Below are 17,057 nucleotides of genomic sequence, written 5' to 3' on the forward strand. Positions count from 1 at the left end.
AACTCATTTTTTTTTATAAATTATATATTTTTTTATAATAAATAAATAAATAATATTTTTCATTTAATTTGGCGATTTAAATTTATATTTTACCATAAAAGCCTTAATGTCGGTTTTACAGAAATAATATAACATAATATAGCCACGAATGTTGCGCTACACTGCCATCCAAAATTCTTGTTACAAATATATTATAGAAAATAATAGTCAAATTAAATAATAGGCAAAAATCATTATTTACAAAAATAATTATAGAAAAACATCAATATATTAAAATTTCGTAAAAATGTGTAAATTCCCAATTACGACCAAAATGTCTGTGCAAGACAAATTGACATATCTTCTCTCACGTAAATAACGTTTGGATTTCACTTCTACTACAAACTACTACACATCTTCTCGTCAAAAACGTTTGGATTTCACTTTTACTACAAACTACTATAGAGTAACCATCACTTCAATCATAAGTGAGAAGCTAGTTATTTACATTGTTTAATCTACTCTATATATATATTGAATTTTTAATATGTATATTTGATTTATAAAATATGTGTATTTAATAGAAGAAGCATGAATAAAAAATAATGTAATTTTTTTGCTTATATTTTTTTGTTAATAATTTTGGAATTGAAATAAAATCAAAATTAAATCTTTATTGACGGTTTCTCAGCATCGTCGGGTGTTCTGCAACTCAAAAGGTATAAAAGAAAATATAAAATATTTTTGAAATTGAAATAAAATCAAAATAAAATATTACTATTTCTCGATATCCAATAAGTAAAAAGCATAATAGACGATTTACAATAATTTTGAAATTAGAATAAAATCAAAATAGGATATTTATTGAAAGTTACTACCCCTCGTATTCCGCATTTAAAAAGGTATTAAACATGATATACAACAATTTTATGTAATAAAATTAAAATAAGATATATGCTGCCGTCTTATTGCTAGGAATCGTGGGTGTATTGACTGTTTCTCAGCTTCATTTTCGACGAAGAAACTATACAATATTTTTCAAATTGGAATAAAATCAAAATAAAATATTTATTAACTGTTTTTCGGCGTCATTTTTATAACTAAAAAGTATCGTTGAGGATATGCAATAATTTTAAAATTAGAATAAAGTCAAAATAAGATATGTACTGATAATTTTTCAGCGTCGCCGACGACTAGTATTCTCCAACTAAAAAGGTATAAAAGAGGATATACAATTATTTTGAAATGGGAACAAAATCAAAATAAGACATTAATTGACTATTTCTCGGTTTCATTTTCGATGACGCCTTTCTATAACTAAAAACTATTATAGAGGATATACTATAATTTTGAAATTGGAATAAAAACAAAATAAGATCTTTAGAAATGGTTTCTCGGCGTCGTCTCCGACAACGCCTTGTATTGTGCAACTAAAAATGTATAAAAGAAGATATATAATAATTTTGAAATTGGAGTATAATGAAAATTAGATGTCAATTGACTGTTTCTCCGCTTCGTTTTCGATGACGCCTCGTATTATGCAACTAAAAAAGGTATAACGAGGAATAATATTTATCCAATATACAAAATATGGGATAAAAGTACGTTTACAACATTGGTGATGGATGAGAATGAATGTTAATTGGATGCATTGCATACTGAAACAGATTGTCGATTTGGGAATGGATGAGATGATTTTGTTCTATACAACCAATTGAGACTTTATGATGAACTGGTTTTTCAATATATGGGAAATGTAACTTTTCAAGTTTGGTGGGAAATTTAAATTTATATATTTGGATAATATGTAATCTGAATGAATTTTAAGATTGTAACATATTCAACTTATTGTTTGTTTGAATATGCTTGGGACATAAGTTCAGTTGTATCTTACTCTTAATGAGGTAAGACTACGTGGCTTTTTTTTGTTTGTGTTTCATCGTTATGAATTGTTTTCGAGGATAACTGATTAGAAGCGTCCCTATAGACAATGCAAATTACCTAAGAACTTAAATTAAATAATGTGTTTGCCACAACATAGAGATAATAAATATATAAAAATTAGAGTAGTAATAGTCATTGATCATGTGGAACTTAAACTTAATTGTTCTCTGACTTTAATTGACTGTTTCTCGGTTTCGTTTATGATGATGCCCCGTTTCTAAAACTAAAAAGTATGATGGAAGATATACAATAATTTTAAAATTGGAACAAAATTAAAATAAGATATTTATTAACAGTTTCTCGGCTTCGACGACGCCTCATATTCAGCAGCTAAAAAGGTATAAATGATAATATACAATAAATTTGAAATTGGAATAAAATCAAAATAAGATATTGACTGTTTTTCGGCTTCGTTTTCGACGACGCCTCGTATTATGCAAATAAAAAAGTATAAAAGAGTATATACAATAATTTTGAAACTGGACTAAAAGCAAAGTATGATATTAATTGACTGTTTCTCGTTTTCGTTTTCAACGACGCCTCATATTCTATAACTAAAAAGTAAAAAGTATAATAGAAGATATACAATAATTTTAAAATCGGCATAAAATGAAAATAAGATATTTATTGACAGTTTATCGGTGTCTTCTTTGCGACGCCTCGTATTTTGCAATTAAAAGGTATAAAAAAAGATATACACTAATTTTGCAATTAAGCTATTATATATGTTCTTTTAAAAATAAAACTTAAAGTTTCAAAAATTAATAATTAAATTAATTACATTTTAAAAAAATAAATACTTTGTTTTAGAATATGATATATTTTTTTAAATAAAGTACTGAAATAAAAATGTGATAGTTTTTTGTTAAATTATTTTGTGGTAATTATTCATTTGAAATATAATCGTTTTTTATAACACAATGTTTTTAAATAAAATTATTAAGATTCAAAAAGTACTGGAAAAATATTTTAAAAAAATTGTAATATTAGAATCAATATGACACACATTAAGATCCTCTAAGTAATAAGCTTAAGAGAGTTCTTATCTAAAATTTTGGTCATGTACTGACACAACAATGGATTTATCTTATATATCAATTCTAATTCTATTTTATTTCGGCTAATGTTAACTTTTTCTTTCGATTTAATATCTAATTTATATCGAAGTCGAAATATTCCAATTGATATCAATTCAAATTCTAATTTATTCATAGCTTTACTATTCAAATTGATTAGCGTTGATGATGGCATGTATAAAGTTTGTATTTTTATTGACCCTAGTGGTTCTATTATTAAGACCATTAAATTTACCAAACAGTTTTGGAGTAAAGAAAATGATATTGTTTATTTCTTATTTCTTGAATTGCAGTTTATATAGTTTATATCGTTGAAGTGCCATAGCATTTTATTATACTTATTGTTGGGGTTAATTTAGGCAAGTATCCACATTCTTTACTTGTAGAGGAATGTAGTGCTCCAAATTGTGTAGCAATGTAAACATTGATGTAAAATTTTGATTTCTTTAGGACCTATTAATTTTTAATAAATTAATTTTTATTATTTAAAAATTAAATAATTTTTTTTATAACACCTATTTAGTTTGATTTTATATTACTATAACATGGATATTATAATATATACTCTAAATATATGCTATTAAAATACACTTTTCATCCGAGTTAAAATAAATTTTATATTCTTATTTCACGTTAAAATAAAATTAAAATAAATTAAATAAAATTAGTTGGATTTGATTGATATAATGTGCCTTCGTCTAAGATAAAATGATAAATATTATTGACCTGGCTATAAAAAATTACATTATTAAACAAGCTTAAAAATAAAATAACATATACTATTGATTCAGGAAAAAATAAATATTATACACTTGATTTAAACTTAAAAAAATAAAAATAAAGATTTTAAGAAAAGTCATCCTTGAAAAAAAATACTAAACAAAATTAAAATTAAAATATAATTAGACTAACTAAAACAAATAATATACATACAATAATGTAATCTATTGATGCAAATAAAATAAAATTTATATCAGCATATTTTGTATACTATTATCTTACTAAAATTTAACTTATAAGTAAATATTTATTATTTTTTCTAAATAGAGATAGAAATATCAATAACTATATTTTTCAATTAATAATATTATTCTTTTTATATAACTCTTCTAATCTAGTAATAATTATATAAATTATGTAGTTTAGTAGTACCGATGTCATTACACAATATTTTATTGTGTTATATGATAATTAATATGAAAAAATTAAATATATTTTTTGTTTAGAAAGAAAATAAGATTGTCATATTTTCGTTAAACTTCTGAATAATATATATATTTTTAAGATCTTTAATAAAATCCATTAAAGTATAAAATATTTGTATATTTAATTGTTTACTCTTATAATTTCAAAATATATCGAATAAAATGGGATGTTAAATTTAATTTATTCTTATAATTTCACGTAAATAATACGCTATGTGATTAGTAGGTGATAAGTAGGTGGATAGAAATTTCACACTGAAAATTATTAATATTCAAACCGTACATATCATTATGTCATTATATGGTTAATGCTAATTATCATTACTCCAAAAATATACGTTTATATCTAAAGTTATCCAAATTTAATGTGTTTTATGTTATATTTTTACTTTTATTGAATAAATATATTTGCTTTCATATTTTAACATCAAAATTACTTAAAAATTTCATGAATATATTTATGTCAATCTTTTAATAAAAAAAGTTAATAAACAATGATATAGTAAGTTATAGGAAAAATCATAATTAGAACTTTTTATATGTAAAATGAGAAATTATAAACTTTGTAAATTTTCAAATTTACATCGGAGTTCAAATTTTAAATCACCCAAACTACTAACTAACTTCAAAAATACTTATGGAAAATAATATCATCACAAAAAAATAGAACAGTTTGCATCAATAAATTTGTTAACATTTTTATAAAAAACCAGACAGTGTTCTCCTCTTCAATGCGCTACACAAAGAATATTTTTCTGGGATCCTTAACATATGGTTAAGTTCTTCACCGAGACAACTTTTCAATATTGACTTATGTCTTATAATTAGGGGCTATTTACTCAAGAATGGCAAAACTTCTGAATCAGCAAAAATCACAAATTAAATGTACAACCTTGTTTACTTATTAGGGTCAAACATACCAGTATGAACATCTTCTTATAAAAATGGCCAAACATGAAGTACTTGCGGCAAAAATAATATTGTGGTTAGTTGGCTGGAAAGGGGGTCGAAGGAAAGAAAGTACCTAAAAATTTAGATGCATAAAAAAATGTTCAGGGACATAAATACAGGAGATAAGAATGAAGAGGAGATAAGGTGCAAACAAAAACTGATGAACTTTCAATATATATCATCAATGTGAGAAACAATGAGAACTAATAGGCAACCTTGAAATGTAATCAATATGAAAATGAAAAGTTTACATAATTGTATACGATATTATCTGATTATTCTCAATCCACCACATTATATTCAGACCAACAAAATGCAAAGAAGAGTATATACTTAATATACTTCAGAAAAATTATCAAGTATGCATGATAAGTATGATAATTCAGAATTTTTACCGACTACAATTACTCAATACTAAATGATTATATCACACACCAGAGCTTTCATTATATTAACTAACCACCTATTAATAAAATACACCACGCCTTCTACTATATTAGAATTCAGCAGAATACTTTAATAAAACTTTTAATGAATATATCTCAACTATTTGGGAGATAAAGGTCACACAACAATCTATGGACATAATATGATACTGTAGTAGTTTTGACACCGGATTTCAGAAAGTATAGTTAGGAACTACTGATATTGCTAAATTAAAAAAAATTGCATTAGATGCTGGAAAGATGTGATTAGAGGAATAATGTTGCATAATTAGTAGAGGAATAAATTTGAATAATAGTAGCATGACTTTGTAATATGCAGATTCAAGTATTTGGAGATTGTAAAATAGATCATGCATTCCTGTAGAATTCACCGATTATAAACCAAGATTAACACCTATGACACCCAGATTAGAAACACTTGTGCGCCAAATAACACCAAGGCTGCCAGATGACTGATTGATTTATCAATTTATCAAGTAGTCCAACTCTGTCATATACTGCCTTCTGCGGAGGTGCACATTTGGCTTTTAATCTCCCATCATTTTCTTCACATTCTGTATCACCAATATATTTAAGAAAAATCATAAATTTCTTCAAGAAAACTTTGATTTGTATGTATGTATAGGACATGACACCTGATGTTCTAAAAATATGTTCTGTTCATAATTTTTTGTGTCAAACACTCCATCGGGTACACTGACACAAACAAAAATGAAAAATAATGTAATACCTTCATCAACTACTTCCATCGCCTTTCATTTATCCTCCTCCCTAGAAGCATCAAAATTCTCCTCGATGACTTAAAAGAACAGTCTCACATAACCACGTAAATCTTAAATTCAATATCCAAACACAAATTTATACGCACATATAAATATATACATACACACATACAAACTTTTATTCATACAGGATGAAAAAAATATCAATAAAAAATCAAACTTATATTCACACAACAACATCATTTAAAAATCAAAATACTATAGTAAATTAAAAAAGAAGAAGAAGGTAGAGAAAATATCATATCACAAATCTGAACTATAAATTTTGAAATAATGGGTGTGCGATCGGTTATCCCTTCATCCTGCACAAACTTTTAAAATTAAATAAATTAAACAAATCACGTATACATATATAAATATATATTAAAGTAGACGACGAAAACTGAGATAGAATAAAGATGAAAGGAGAAGGAGAAAAAAGAAGAGAAACAAAGAAGAAGAAATTAATTGATAGTGTGTATCGCCATTCTTGAGAGATATGTGAGAATTAGTTACAATTTTGAATTTTGAAAATTGATTGATAGTGTGTATCGCCATTGCCTAGTGATCAATTTTCTTTAGAAACACATTCCAAACTTATATTAAATAATAATAATAATATTTAGAAAAAGAAGTAAATCACTCTGTGGTTACAATAACCACACCTCACAGTTGAAAGGAAAGGAGAAAATTACAGTTTGTATCCACGTCAATTTTTAGCTACTAACATTTAAGATCTTGACAATGTGCATCTACAGTTTCTAATTTAGTACAATTTACAATATTTAAAGATTTTTCTATCGAAAATATAAGTGACTTCTCTAAATTTTGTTCACACGAAGGGATTACCCGCTGAAACTCTTAGATATGAGGCTGCTAAATGAGTAGCTGATGCTTCAGATAAATAAGCATAATGGTTGGCTGGTGAACTCATACTGCCGTACTTGTACAATGGCCTTGTGACATGTTGTAGGATACTACGTATGAGAAGGAAGCATCACCAATGTAAGCACTGCATGGAAATATCATACCATCACATATATACAATTGTCAAACGGTGTGCCTTGTTGGTATTTGTTAGTAGATTGTGTTGCTGCATTTTCTTTCCTGTCTTCACTTTTCCAAACTGCCGAGGGTGTTTCCTCAATATTTCTGAATAAATTCAACCTCTAGTCTATACACTTCAATGCACTCGACAATAATTCATATTGCTCTGTACTAACATAGAAAAGAAAAATTAAAATACCTCTAGCAGAAAATATCGCCTTCAAAACATTGAGATCATTATTCCCTTTATAAAATGCTGAGCAATTCTTGGTTAGTCAATTATAAGGATCGTAAATTCCTTTCTATTCAGAGGCCTGTCCGACATTTTTTGAAGTCATGATTGGGACTAACCTTGTCACTTTAAATCTGCAATAAGATAATAAAATCAATATGAAGATACAAATATTTAACAATACAATCTTTATATTAAATTATGTAGGTTGACCATTCTTGGGAATAAGGAGACAATGGACCTAACGCTATTCGTCTCGGATTTTACAACAAAGGAGAGACAAAGGTTGAGCCAGAATTCGGAGACACGGTAAATACAATGTGTATCGTATATGAGATGAAGCCATCCCTGATTTGTCCATTGAGTATCACTTTATCAAATCAATAAAAACAAAAAATTACAATATTTTTTCTTTGCCGCTAAGTGGAAAATTGCATAATACAAGAGTCAATGAAAAATTGGACAATGATCCTAAGATAAGGCAGGGATGTAGTAGTTTCCATATTTATGGGAGATAAGAGAGTTATTTTAGGAAATTAACGAATTTCAGTTGAGAAGAACATAGTGCCACTTACATATATGGGTCAGACTCGGTTGAATTGGATAATCCCGACATGGGTAAAAACTCTAGAAAAGCCAAATAGTTTACATGAGGTGAGGAAATCTATTGCCTCTGAAAGCCTCAACTGTCTCTAGTCATTTTTCCTACATAAACTAAATTTAGTTTATAGTAATAATAACTAACTAAAATAAACAATCAAGGATTATCTCTTATTAAAAGGTAACCACAATAATACTTAGTGCAACATTGAAAAGAAGAAACAAACCTAAAAAATTATTGTAAATGATCCCTACCCAAAAGCTTAATTAGCCATATAGCTCATTATTTGTGTTACCGCATTAAACAAATTTACATCATAACCCAATAAATATAAGTTGGCTTGGTACCCAATAACTCATTATTTTTTCAAAAGATCCAAAGCGTGATATTAAAAGATCAGATAATCTTAGACAAATTCTATCACTGATTTCTAAAGAAGTCGATTTCCTGTATTGATGACAGTAACATAGTAAAGACTCCCTGCTTGAAGTCACCTGTAAAACCATGTTTCTAGATCTTTAGGCAAACGGAACACTATATCAAAAGTCTCAGAAGGTAATATGATAAATTATTTTATGATGGCCTGAAGATACCCAGAAAAAGGCTGCTTGACAATGTAGCTTAACACAAAATATAAAACACGCTCCAAAAAATTACAAGAAAGAAAAATAGTGTTCAAGTGTAATGAAACAACTATTCAGACATTTTAGCAAATTTACCAATGACAAATACTGTAAAGAGCAACCTGTCTTAATACCATCCTTTGAGATTATTAACCACATCATAGAGCATAACTACATTATCTCAAAAGTCAAAAGTAGATAGATTTAATCGTTATAAGAAATTCATGTATTAAACAATTGGGCCAAGTTAATAAAGTTTGTAATATAAAATGTTAAATGAAAGACGTGATTGCAGAAGTAGCTTGAATCTTTATATTGCCAAGTTGTGAAGAACCTTAAAGTATACCTGGATCTTTAGAGTATGGTCTTCTCAGAGGATGAGTCAGGGTAATTTGTATAGTAATCCTATAAAGGTATGGAGAGAAAGCCAATGAGCAAGGAACATTATTAACTCCAAAAGAAATTATGTATCTAGCACACTGCTATTGCTATACCTACCCATGGTTCCTTGTATTATTTCATCTTTCTCCCACCTGAAGCGACACCTTCACATGAGGAAACACATTCTTATTCAAATGCACCAATCATTTTAACGCGGCTGAATGAGAGCCAATAAAAAAGTTGAATTACCTCCAGTAGCTCGAGTCGCTTGAACATTTTTTAAAGCACCATATGATCTCATTGAAGATTCACCGTCTCTTCCGAAGGCAACCTGAGCTAGTTTGGCTGCATGAATGAAACACATGAGTTTTAATACATCAATTTCTGGTAAAAAAAAATCCCCGGATCATACTGAAAGGACGAAATCGTTAAGAAAAATTAGGGGTGCGAATTATTAATACAATCTAAATGCCTGCCCCAAAAGGAATTTTTCTTTTTCTCATACTTAATATATTCAATAAAAACCATTCACCGAACATGTATGAGATTCTAAACATTATATCAAATTAAAAGTAAATATTACTTGCAGATAAGTCATCTCAAAATAAACTATTTAAAAAAGGCACTTACATTTTTATTCAGCCTTAGGTCTTACTTTCATGGACACTTCCTAAAATTGAGATATAATTACATAAGTTCTGCTATCAAAATATTGAAGTATAAATAAAAACAGGAGTAAAACTATCAACACAATCAGAATTACATTGAAGCGTTGCATCAATTCCTCTGCATCACTATATTATCTCAAAAGTCAAAAGTAGATAGATTCACATAAAAATATCATTTACAATCATCTATTTTCTCAATCCTTAATGTAATACTCAGCTCTACAAATCCAGCCTTTCATTGAAAAAACTCAAAAACTATTCAACACTACACATTTCACAATCACAAACAAAGACCCACATCAAAAAGCATGAAACCAACATCCACAATCATAAATTGCAGTACCACAACAATCCAATTACAAATTCACCAATCAAACAAAATCAGCAAACGTCAAGAATTCAATTACAACAAACATAAAAAAATAAAAAAAATAACATCGTCCTTTGATCGTTTATAATCTTTTAGTTGCCGGGGAGAATTGTTTTTAATTTTGTTTGAACTCTTATTTTGGCGAGAATTGTAGATTTCAGGAACTTTATCATTAACATCATCCTTTGATCATTTAGAATGCTTTGGATTGTAAATATGCAATGACTTTTTATTCAAGTAGAGTTTTAATATTCCCTGAACTTCTAAAGAAAACAATAACTTCAATTTTATTACTTACAAATAACATAATGGAGGTGTAGTCAAGCAGGGTAAAAAGATTGACTACCGATGATTGGAGAAATATTTTCTTTATCTCTCTGCAACACTTGTTTTCTCAGAATTGGATTGCTGGTAGTTAAATTTACATTGAGAGTATATAACTAATGTGTAACACCCCCAAATCCGAGGTCGGGGATCCAGGTTGTCACGAGTTCCATTTTCTTAATAACACTCAATCTTTATAAACAACCAACTACTGCGTACTGTGACCCCATAATATACACACACACCACAAGTTATAGTCTCAGAGATGAATACCAAAAATAACACAAGTCATTTTATTCCAAAATTATAAACCATTACACCTTAAAAGGGTTTCTGAATAATTTACATATTCCTTGCCATTATTGCAATTCATAATATACATAAGTCTGGTATATCAAAAGTTGAAAGCCTGGCCTATTGGTAGTTCCTACCTCAGCTACAGCGTCATCAACGCCTACTGGAAACTGTGGAACTTTTCCTATCCGCTTGCGAATTGGGAGCTTAGTCCTGTTCATTTTATCTATCTGTTGTTGTGTGATGAAAGAAGAAAGCAAGGGTGAGCAACAAGCCCACCAAAATAATATGTATAATGATTAACAATATATGAGCATTCTCATCATAATACTCATGAAAGTCTTGGTCAAGCAGATATGAACCAAGTTTGATATCTTAACGCGATCAAGTCGCAAAATATACAGCATATATGTATATATACTTTTCAAAATCTTGGAAGTCCTCTTCCATGCATAATATACACAGAGTTCCAGTTTATAACTGTATAAAAATATCGTTGCAAGGTGATCTCATATATCTAACCTTGTCTCAACGTTTTTGTGAAAATATTTATCATGCATAAGATAATCATTAACCAGATATAAGTTGAAAAGATGAAGTTACAAGATACTCCAATATACTTATATCTTTTCCGAATACTACTTGAACTACCACCATTCAAGGTATAATCAGTTTCAAAAGTTCATCACATAGATGAGACTACAAGGAAAGACTTGAATAGATTCAATCTTTGAAATATCATTATAAATAATGAAGTTACGATATACTTCATTAAGTCCCGATATATATATACACCTATATATATACATTTCATACACTCCTTGAAAACCTCTGTTATGAAAATTATAAACAGAGTTGCAATATCCAATGAATTTGGAAAGGAGAAAACCTTGGCATAAACCTGATATCTTGCTGATCAGGCAAAGATACCAATAAGTAACCTTTTCTACTAGTAGATGGACGAATTCCCCACTGGTCATCACCCTGGCCGCATTAGGACCTATGCTGGACTGCCACTCAGCCACTTACGCATTGATGGACTCCCACTGAGCCACTTACACTTTCATGGACGCCCACTGAGCTCATGTTGCTTATGCCGACTCAAATAGATGGACTTACTTCCCGAACGTTGGGTAAGCAATCAATTCATTTATCAAAACAGCAACCTCGTTGCAAATATAAAATACACCACAGAGCCGGATCCCTTAGATTTTTGAGCGAGTCGTCCCCTTCAAAAAGGAAGATCTTAAATATAAAAATGAGTTTTGGGATCCGCCCTAACTTTTAAAAATCATTTTGAAGACTCTAAAACATTTTTAATAATATTTGGAGTAATGCTGATTTAATGAAATAAATCAGTCCCGATATATAGAAAATATCTGAATATTATTATTTAAATAATATTCCCATAAAGGATAATCTCTATAAAAATAATTGAAGTAGAAGTTTTAAGACTCATACTTGAATTGAATAATAAATAAACAAAGATATACTTATACGAAAGTACGATCTTTATTTGAATAATCGAAAATAGGTTTGATTATCGAAACATTATTCTTTAATAAAATAAAGAATATTATTTAATAAAAGAAGCGGAATCATAAGTCCTCGAATGAATATTCAAAATAATATTCATTAAATAAAATAAAGTTATCAAATAAACCTTATTCGATTAATAGTTTTGAAAACTATATCCATATATATATATAAGTATATATATTATACTCGGGAACATCGACTCCCGGTTTAGAAAATGTTCACCTTTGGGTCCCCTATACTAAGGGTATACACAACTACTGCATATCTTTAGCATAGGTATTATGCAACTTATAAGCATTTGAATCAATAATTAGATATCAAGATTACGAAACAGACATGCATATATACCATATGAGCATGCTCCAATATATCGCAAAATTTGCTAATAACAATCATGCACTTATCATAAGATAATGCATATACATATATTTACATCACAACAACAGTATAACGGGTAGAAAACTTGCCTGAGTGTTCCCAGTTAGACTTAAGCTTAGAGTGGGTCCGATAACCTATGAACAACAACATAAGTCGGAATTAAACCCCGGTCGCTTAAGAAACTAGACTTTAACCAATTGAACCCTAACGTTCTCTTATGGTCACTTCTACGCTTAACGAATCACATAAGTCGTTCGAGTACCCTCGGCTCCACCATTTTTAATAAATTAACCATTAAGAATTTTAAGGCAATTTTTTCGCGAGTACTCTACCAACTTCCTAATCCACTTTACATAATTGTTTCATACTCCAATTAGTCATTTAAGGGCCTTAACCAAGGTTTCAAAGTAAGGCGAGGGGTAATGGTTCGTTCGCGAAATGCCGTTACTTAAAACAGTCGTTTCTTCTAAACCGTATATCGGATTCAAGCGAACCACATATCAAAACGAAGCTCGTAACATGAACTATCTAAACATGGCAATGGTCAGAATCTAACAGTGAGTTCACGGGTCCTGAAGTTAAGAACAAAAACAGTCTAAGGTAAATCGGGCATTACGACGACAATGTTTACGCGATTACCAAATTTTAAACTACTCCAATAAATCCACAAATCAACCCACAATCAACATTACAACCAAACTCCATTCATACCTCACTAAAACAGCCCCAACATCTCAAGATTTCCAATTTATACTATGCCCAAACATGAACTAAAAGTTAAACTTAAGTTCATTAACCAATAATCCAAGATTTACAACTCAAACTCATTACAAATCCAACCAAACTCTAAATATACAAGAATCATACTTCTCATGAACTATACCAAATATAACAAGCTCTAAACATTCAAAAGTAAGGCTAGGTTATAAGATTACACCTTCCTTGGTGAGTAGAAGTACTAAGGAGCTTGAAACAATCCTTGAAAATCCTTACAAAAGCTATATCTAAACAAAAACACAAGATCAAAAGTTTCAAGTTCTTGAAAATACTATTCACTCTCTTCTTCAATTATTTATTGAAAGAGATTGTGAAGGAAATGGAAGCTTAGATTCATAGGATAGCTATATCTATGCATAAGGAACCTTGGATAATTACCTCACAAATTATCAAAGCTTGGATCTTGGAGATTGATTTTTTTCTCCTTGAAAAAGAGAAAGGGCCGAGAGCTTGCTTTCTTGAAATGAAAAGTCAAGTTTTGTGTTGTGATTTGCTGGGCTTGGTTGATATTATTTTGTTTGTTAATTAACTTTTTACCATGGTAAAAAATGAATGGCTCACAATCAACCAACCAATCCCTCCATTTGTCATGCTTATGTCACCATGCCTATGTCATCTTTCTTATGTCATCTTCTTACACTTGTCTTCTTCTTATTGGTTTGATGACATTATCACCCACTAACCTCTTTGATTAACCCCTAATTACTTGGCTAATTACCGCTTATCTGTTATACGGTTCACTTAACTTTCGTTCTCGTTTATCGTTTGAGGGATCATACCCGGGATCTCATTACTTAGGTTCCCTTAAACCTTTCTCAATATTTTATATTCCTTTTATGATCCTCTCTTATAATTCTTGAATTAAAATCCTTTTAATCATGTTACCTTATATTCAATTCTTTTGGTATCTGGTGGGTTTTCGGGAAAAATTAAAGTGTTCGAATTTGGATTCTGACAATCTTTACATACACTTATATACCATATAGAGTACTAATAAGATCTCAGAATATCAATAAAAGAACCCCTACATAGCGTGACATGAAAAGTTTTCTTATTCAGCATAATTAACAAAATCACTATTCATAAGGGTTACAAAAAGTTCAAAATTTTTGGGGTTATTACAGTTTCCCCTCCTTAAAAGGATTCCGTCCCGGAATCAGATAGAAAGTGAATAGGGATACTTTCTTAGAATTGCAGTTTCTAACTCTCAAGTCAATTCTCCACACTGTGGTTCTACCACCAACTCTGACTAGTTTGATAACCCTTCTCCTAAGCACTTGTCCCTTTTCGATCTATAACCCTTTATGGTTGCTCCATATAGGTTACGCCTGGTTGCATGTCTATGCGCTCATACGCCCCTATTCGTCTGGCATCCGAATTACACTTCCTTAACATTGATACATGGAACACGTTATGAACTTGCTACAGGTTCGGGGGTAGTGCTAGCTCATATGCTAACTTCCCAATACGTCTTAATACTTCAAAGGGTCCAACAATTCGAGGGCTTAACTTTCCTTTCTTTCCGAACTTCATCCATCCTTTCCAAGGGGATACCTATAACTGCACTAGGTCCCCTACTTCCTACTCTTTGTCCTTTCGTGTCAAATCAACATACTTCTTATGTCCATCTTGGGCTACTACCAGCCGTCCTCTGATTAGATCTATTATATCACTGGTCCTTTGGACCACTGCTGGTCCGAGCATCTTGCGCTTTGCAACATCATCCTAACATAAGAGAGATCGACATTGTGTTCCCTCAAGGATCTCATAAGGCGATATCTCGATACTGACATATGATCTATTACCATAAGAAAACTCAATCCGCGTTAAGTGATCATTCCAAATTCTTTCAAGTCTATTGCACAGACTCTCATCATAACTTCTAGCATTATAGCTTTTGCTTCTCAATACCCATTTTTTTCCAGTTCATAATCGTTACCATCTTCCGTACAGAATACTATTCTAGATATACGTTTACTCACTAGAGTTTGATAACTTTTTAATAATTGCGTCAACCTTAGTATCACGAATGCGTTTCCATTCCGAATACCACCATACTGATACTACTTCCTTTCTAGCTGCCTCCATTTTCGAAAGCTTGGTCCTTCATATAGAAGTAAAAGAATTTATTGAGCGATCACTATGATCATGAACACTTGTTACATCACATAGTTAGTACAGAAGGTGGCCAACCTTTAGTACTTGACAAGTAATTAAACAATAGATGGTATCCTACTAGGCTGCTATCACACAGATAGATAGTCATTCGACAATACCCCCCTTCTGGAAGGGTTGTTCTTCTCAGCTTATATGAAATGAAAAGGAGAGAAAAGAACGAATTGAAGAGAATTGTATATATATAAAATATACTGCCACAAAATATCTGGCTTGGAATCTACCTCTGAACTATAGAGGTTTGTTATTGGAGATAAAACATATACGTACATATCAACATCAAGTATTATAGCATCGCAATTCATGTTCCTGAATCTTTCACTATTCCGTCCATCATTATATGGACCCATGCTCTTGCTCGAGCTTATAAACAATCACCGTTAAAACTCCCTCGACAGCGAAAATCGAATCTCGGATTTCATTCTAGACATCATAGTTACTAGAATCTATTGCTATACCACAACCTTCTTCGTATAGTAATACTACTCTTTATCGATAAGAAGGAATAAATATATCATAGGTAAATGTTCGGCTTAGTTGGTCTATCAATAATAACGTATACATCACCACGACCCGATTAGTGGTACTCAATCTCAACATCCATTCCTATACAACTCCCACGGTTGTTATCGCCTCATTTTTCAAGGAATCGTTAATGCATTTCTATAGTCCACCACAGACCTACTATAGTCATTCGTTTTCCTTGGATCTTAATAGTTAATCATATGGAGTCCATTCTTGCCGTACCGAAATCTTCTAGAGAGGAAACATAATCGCCATTCCATGATTCATGAAGAACACTCCTGAACTTGGCGTACATATGACATGAAGCAGATAAAATTGTAGAAGAGTTTCAATAAAAACAACGATAACATGTTAATACCATTCTTAATCATATGTCTATATTAGGAGACATGAAGCTCAAAGGTTCATTTAGTCCTTTTTGAAACATGGTCCTGGCTTATTCTCAAGATAGGACCTTCTAAGATAGATAGTCCGCTCACAGCGATTACATGAATTAAATCTTTACCAAACTACTATTACGGTTGAGTATCGCACAATCATCAGAAGGAATGTCAATCTTTCAAACCATAGTACAACCTTCACGGCTTTAACCATCGTCACTGTATTCCTCTGGCACGAGCGCCGATAATTGTCTTCTTACACTCAAAGTGTCGGCCACCTCATTGGCCTTTTCTAATAGTAATAGTTCCTTATAATCAATGTCATTTTAACCACCTTCAACTAAATTTTCTACCTCATTTCAAAATACTGCTTGTGTGAAA

The sequence above is a fragment of the Apium graveolens genome, chromosome 4 (assembly GCF_009905375.1).
Source record: "Apium graveolens cultivar Ventura chromosome 4, ASM990537v1, whole genome shotgun sequence".
NCBI classification, from domain to species: Eukaryota; Viridiplantae; Streptophyta; class Magnoliopsida; order Apiales; family Apiaceae; genus Apium; species Apium graveolens.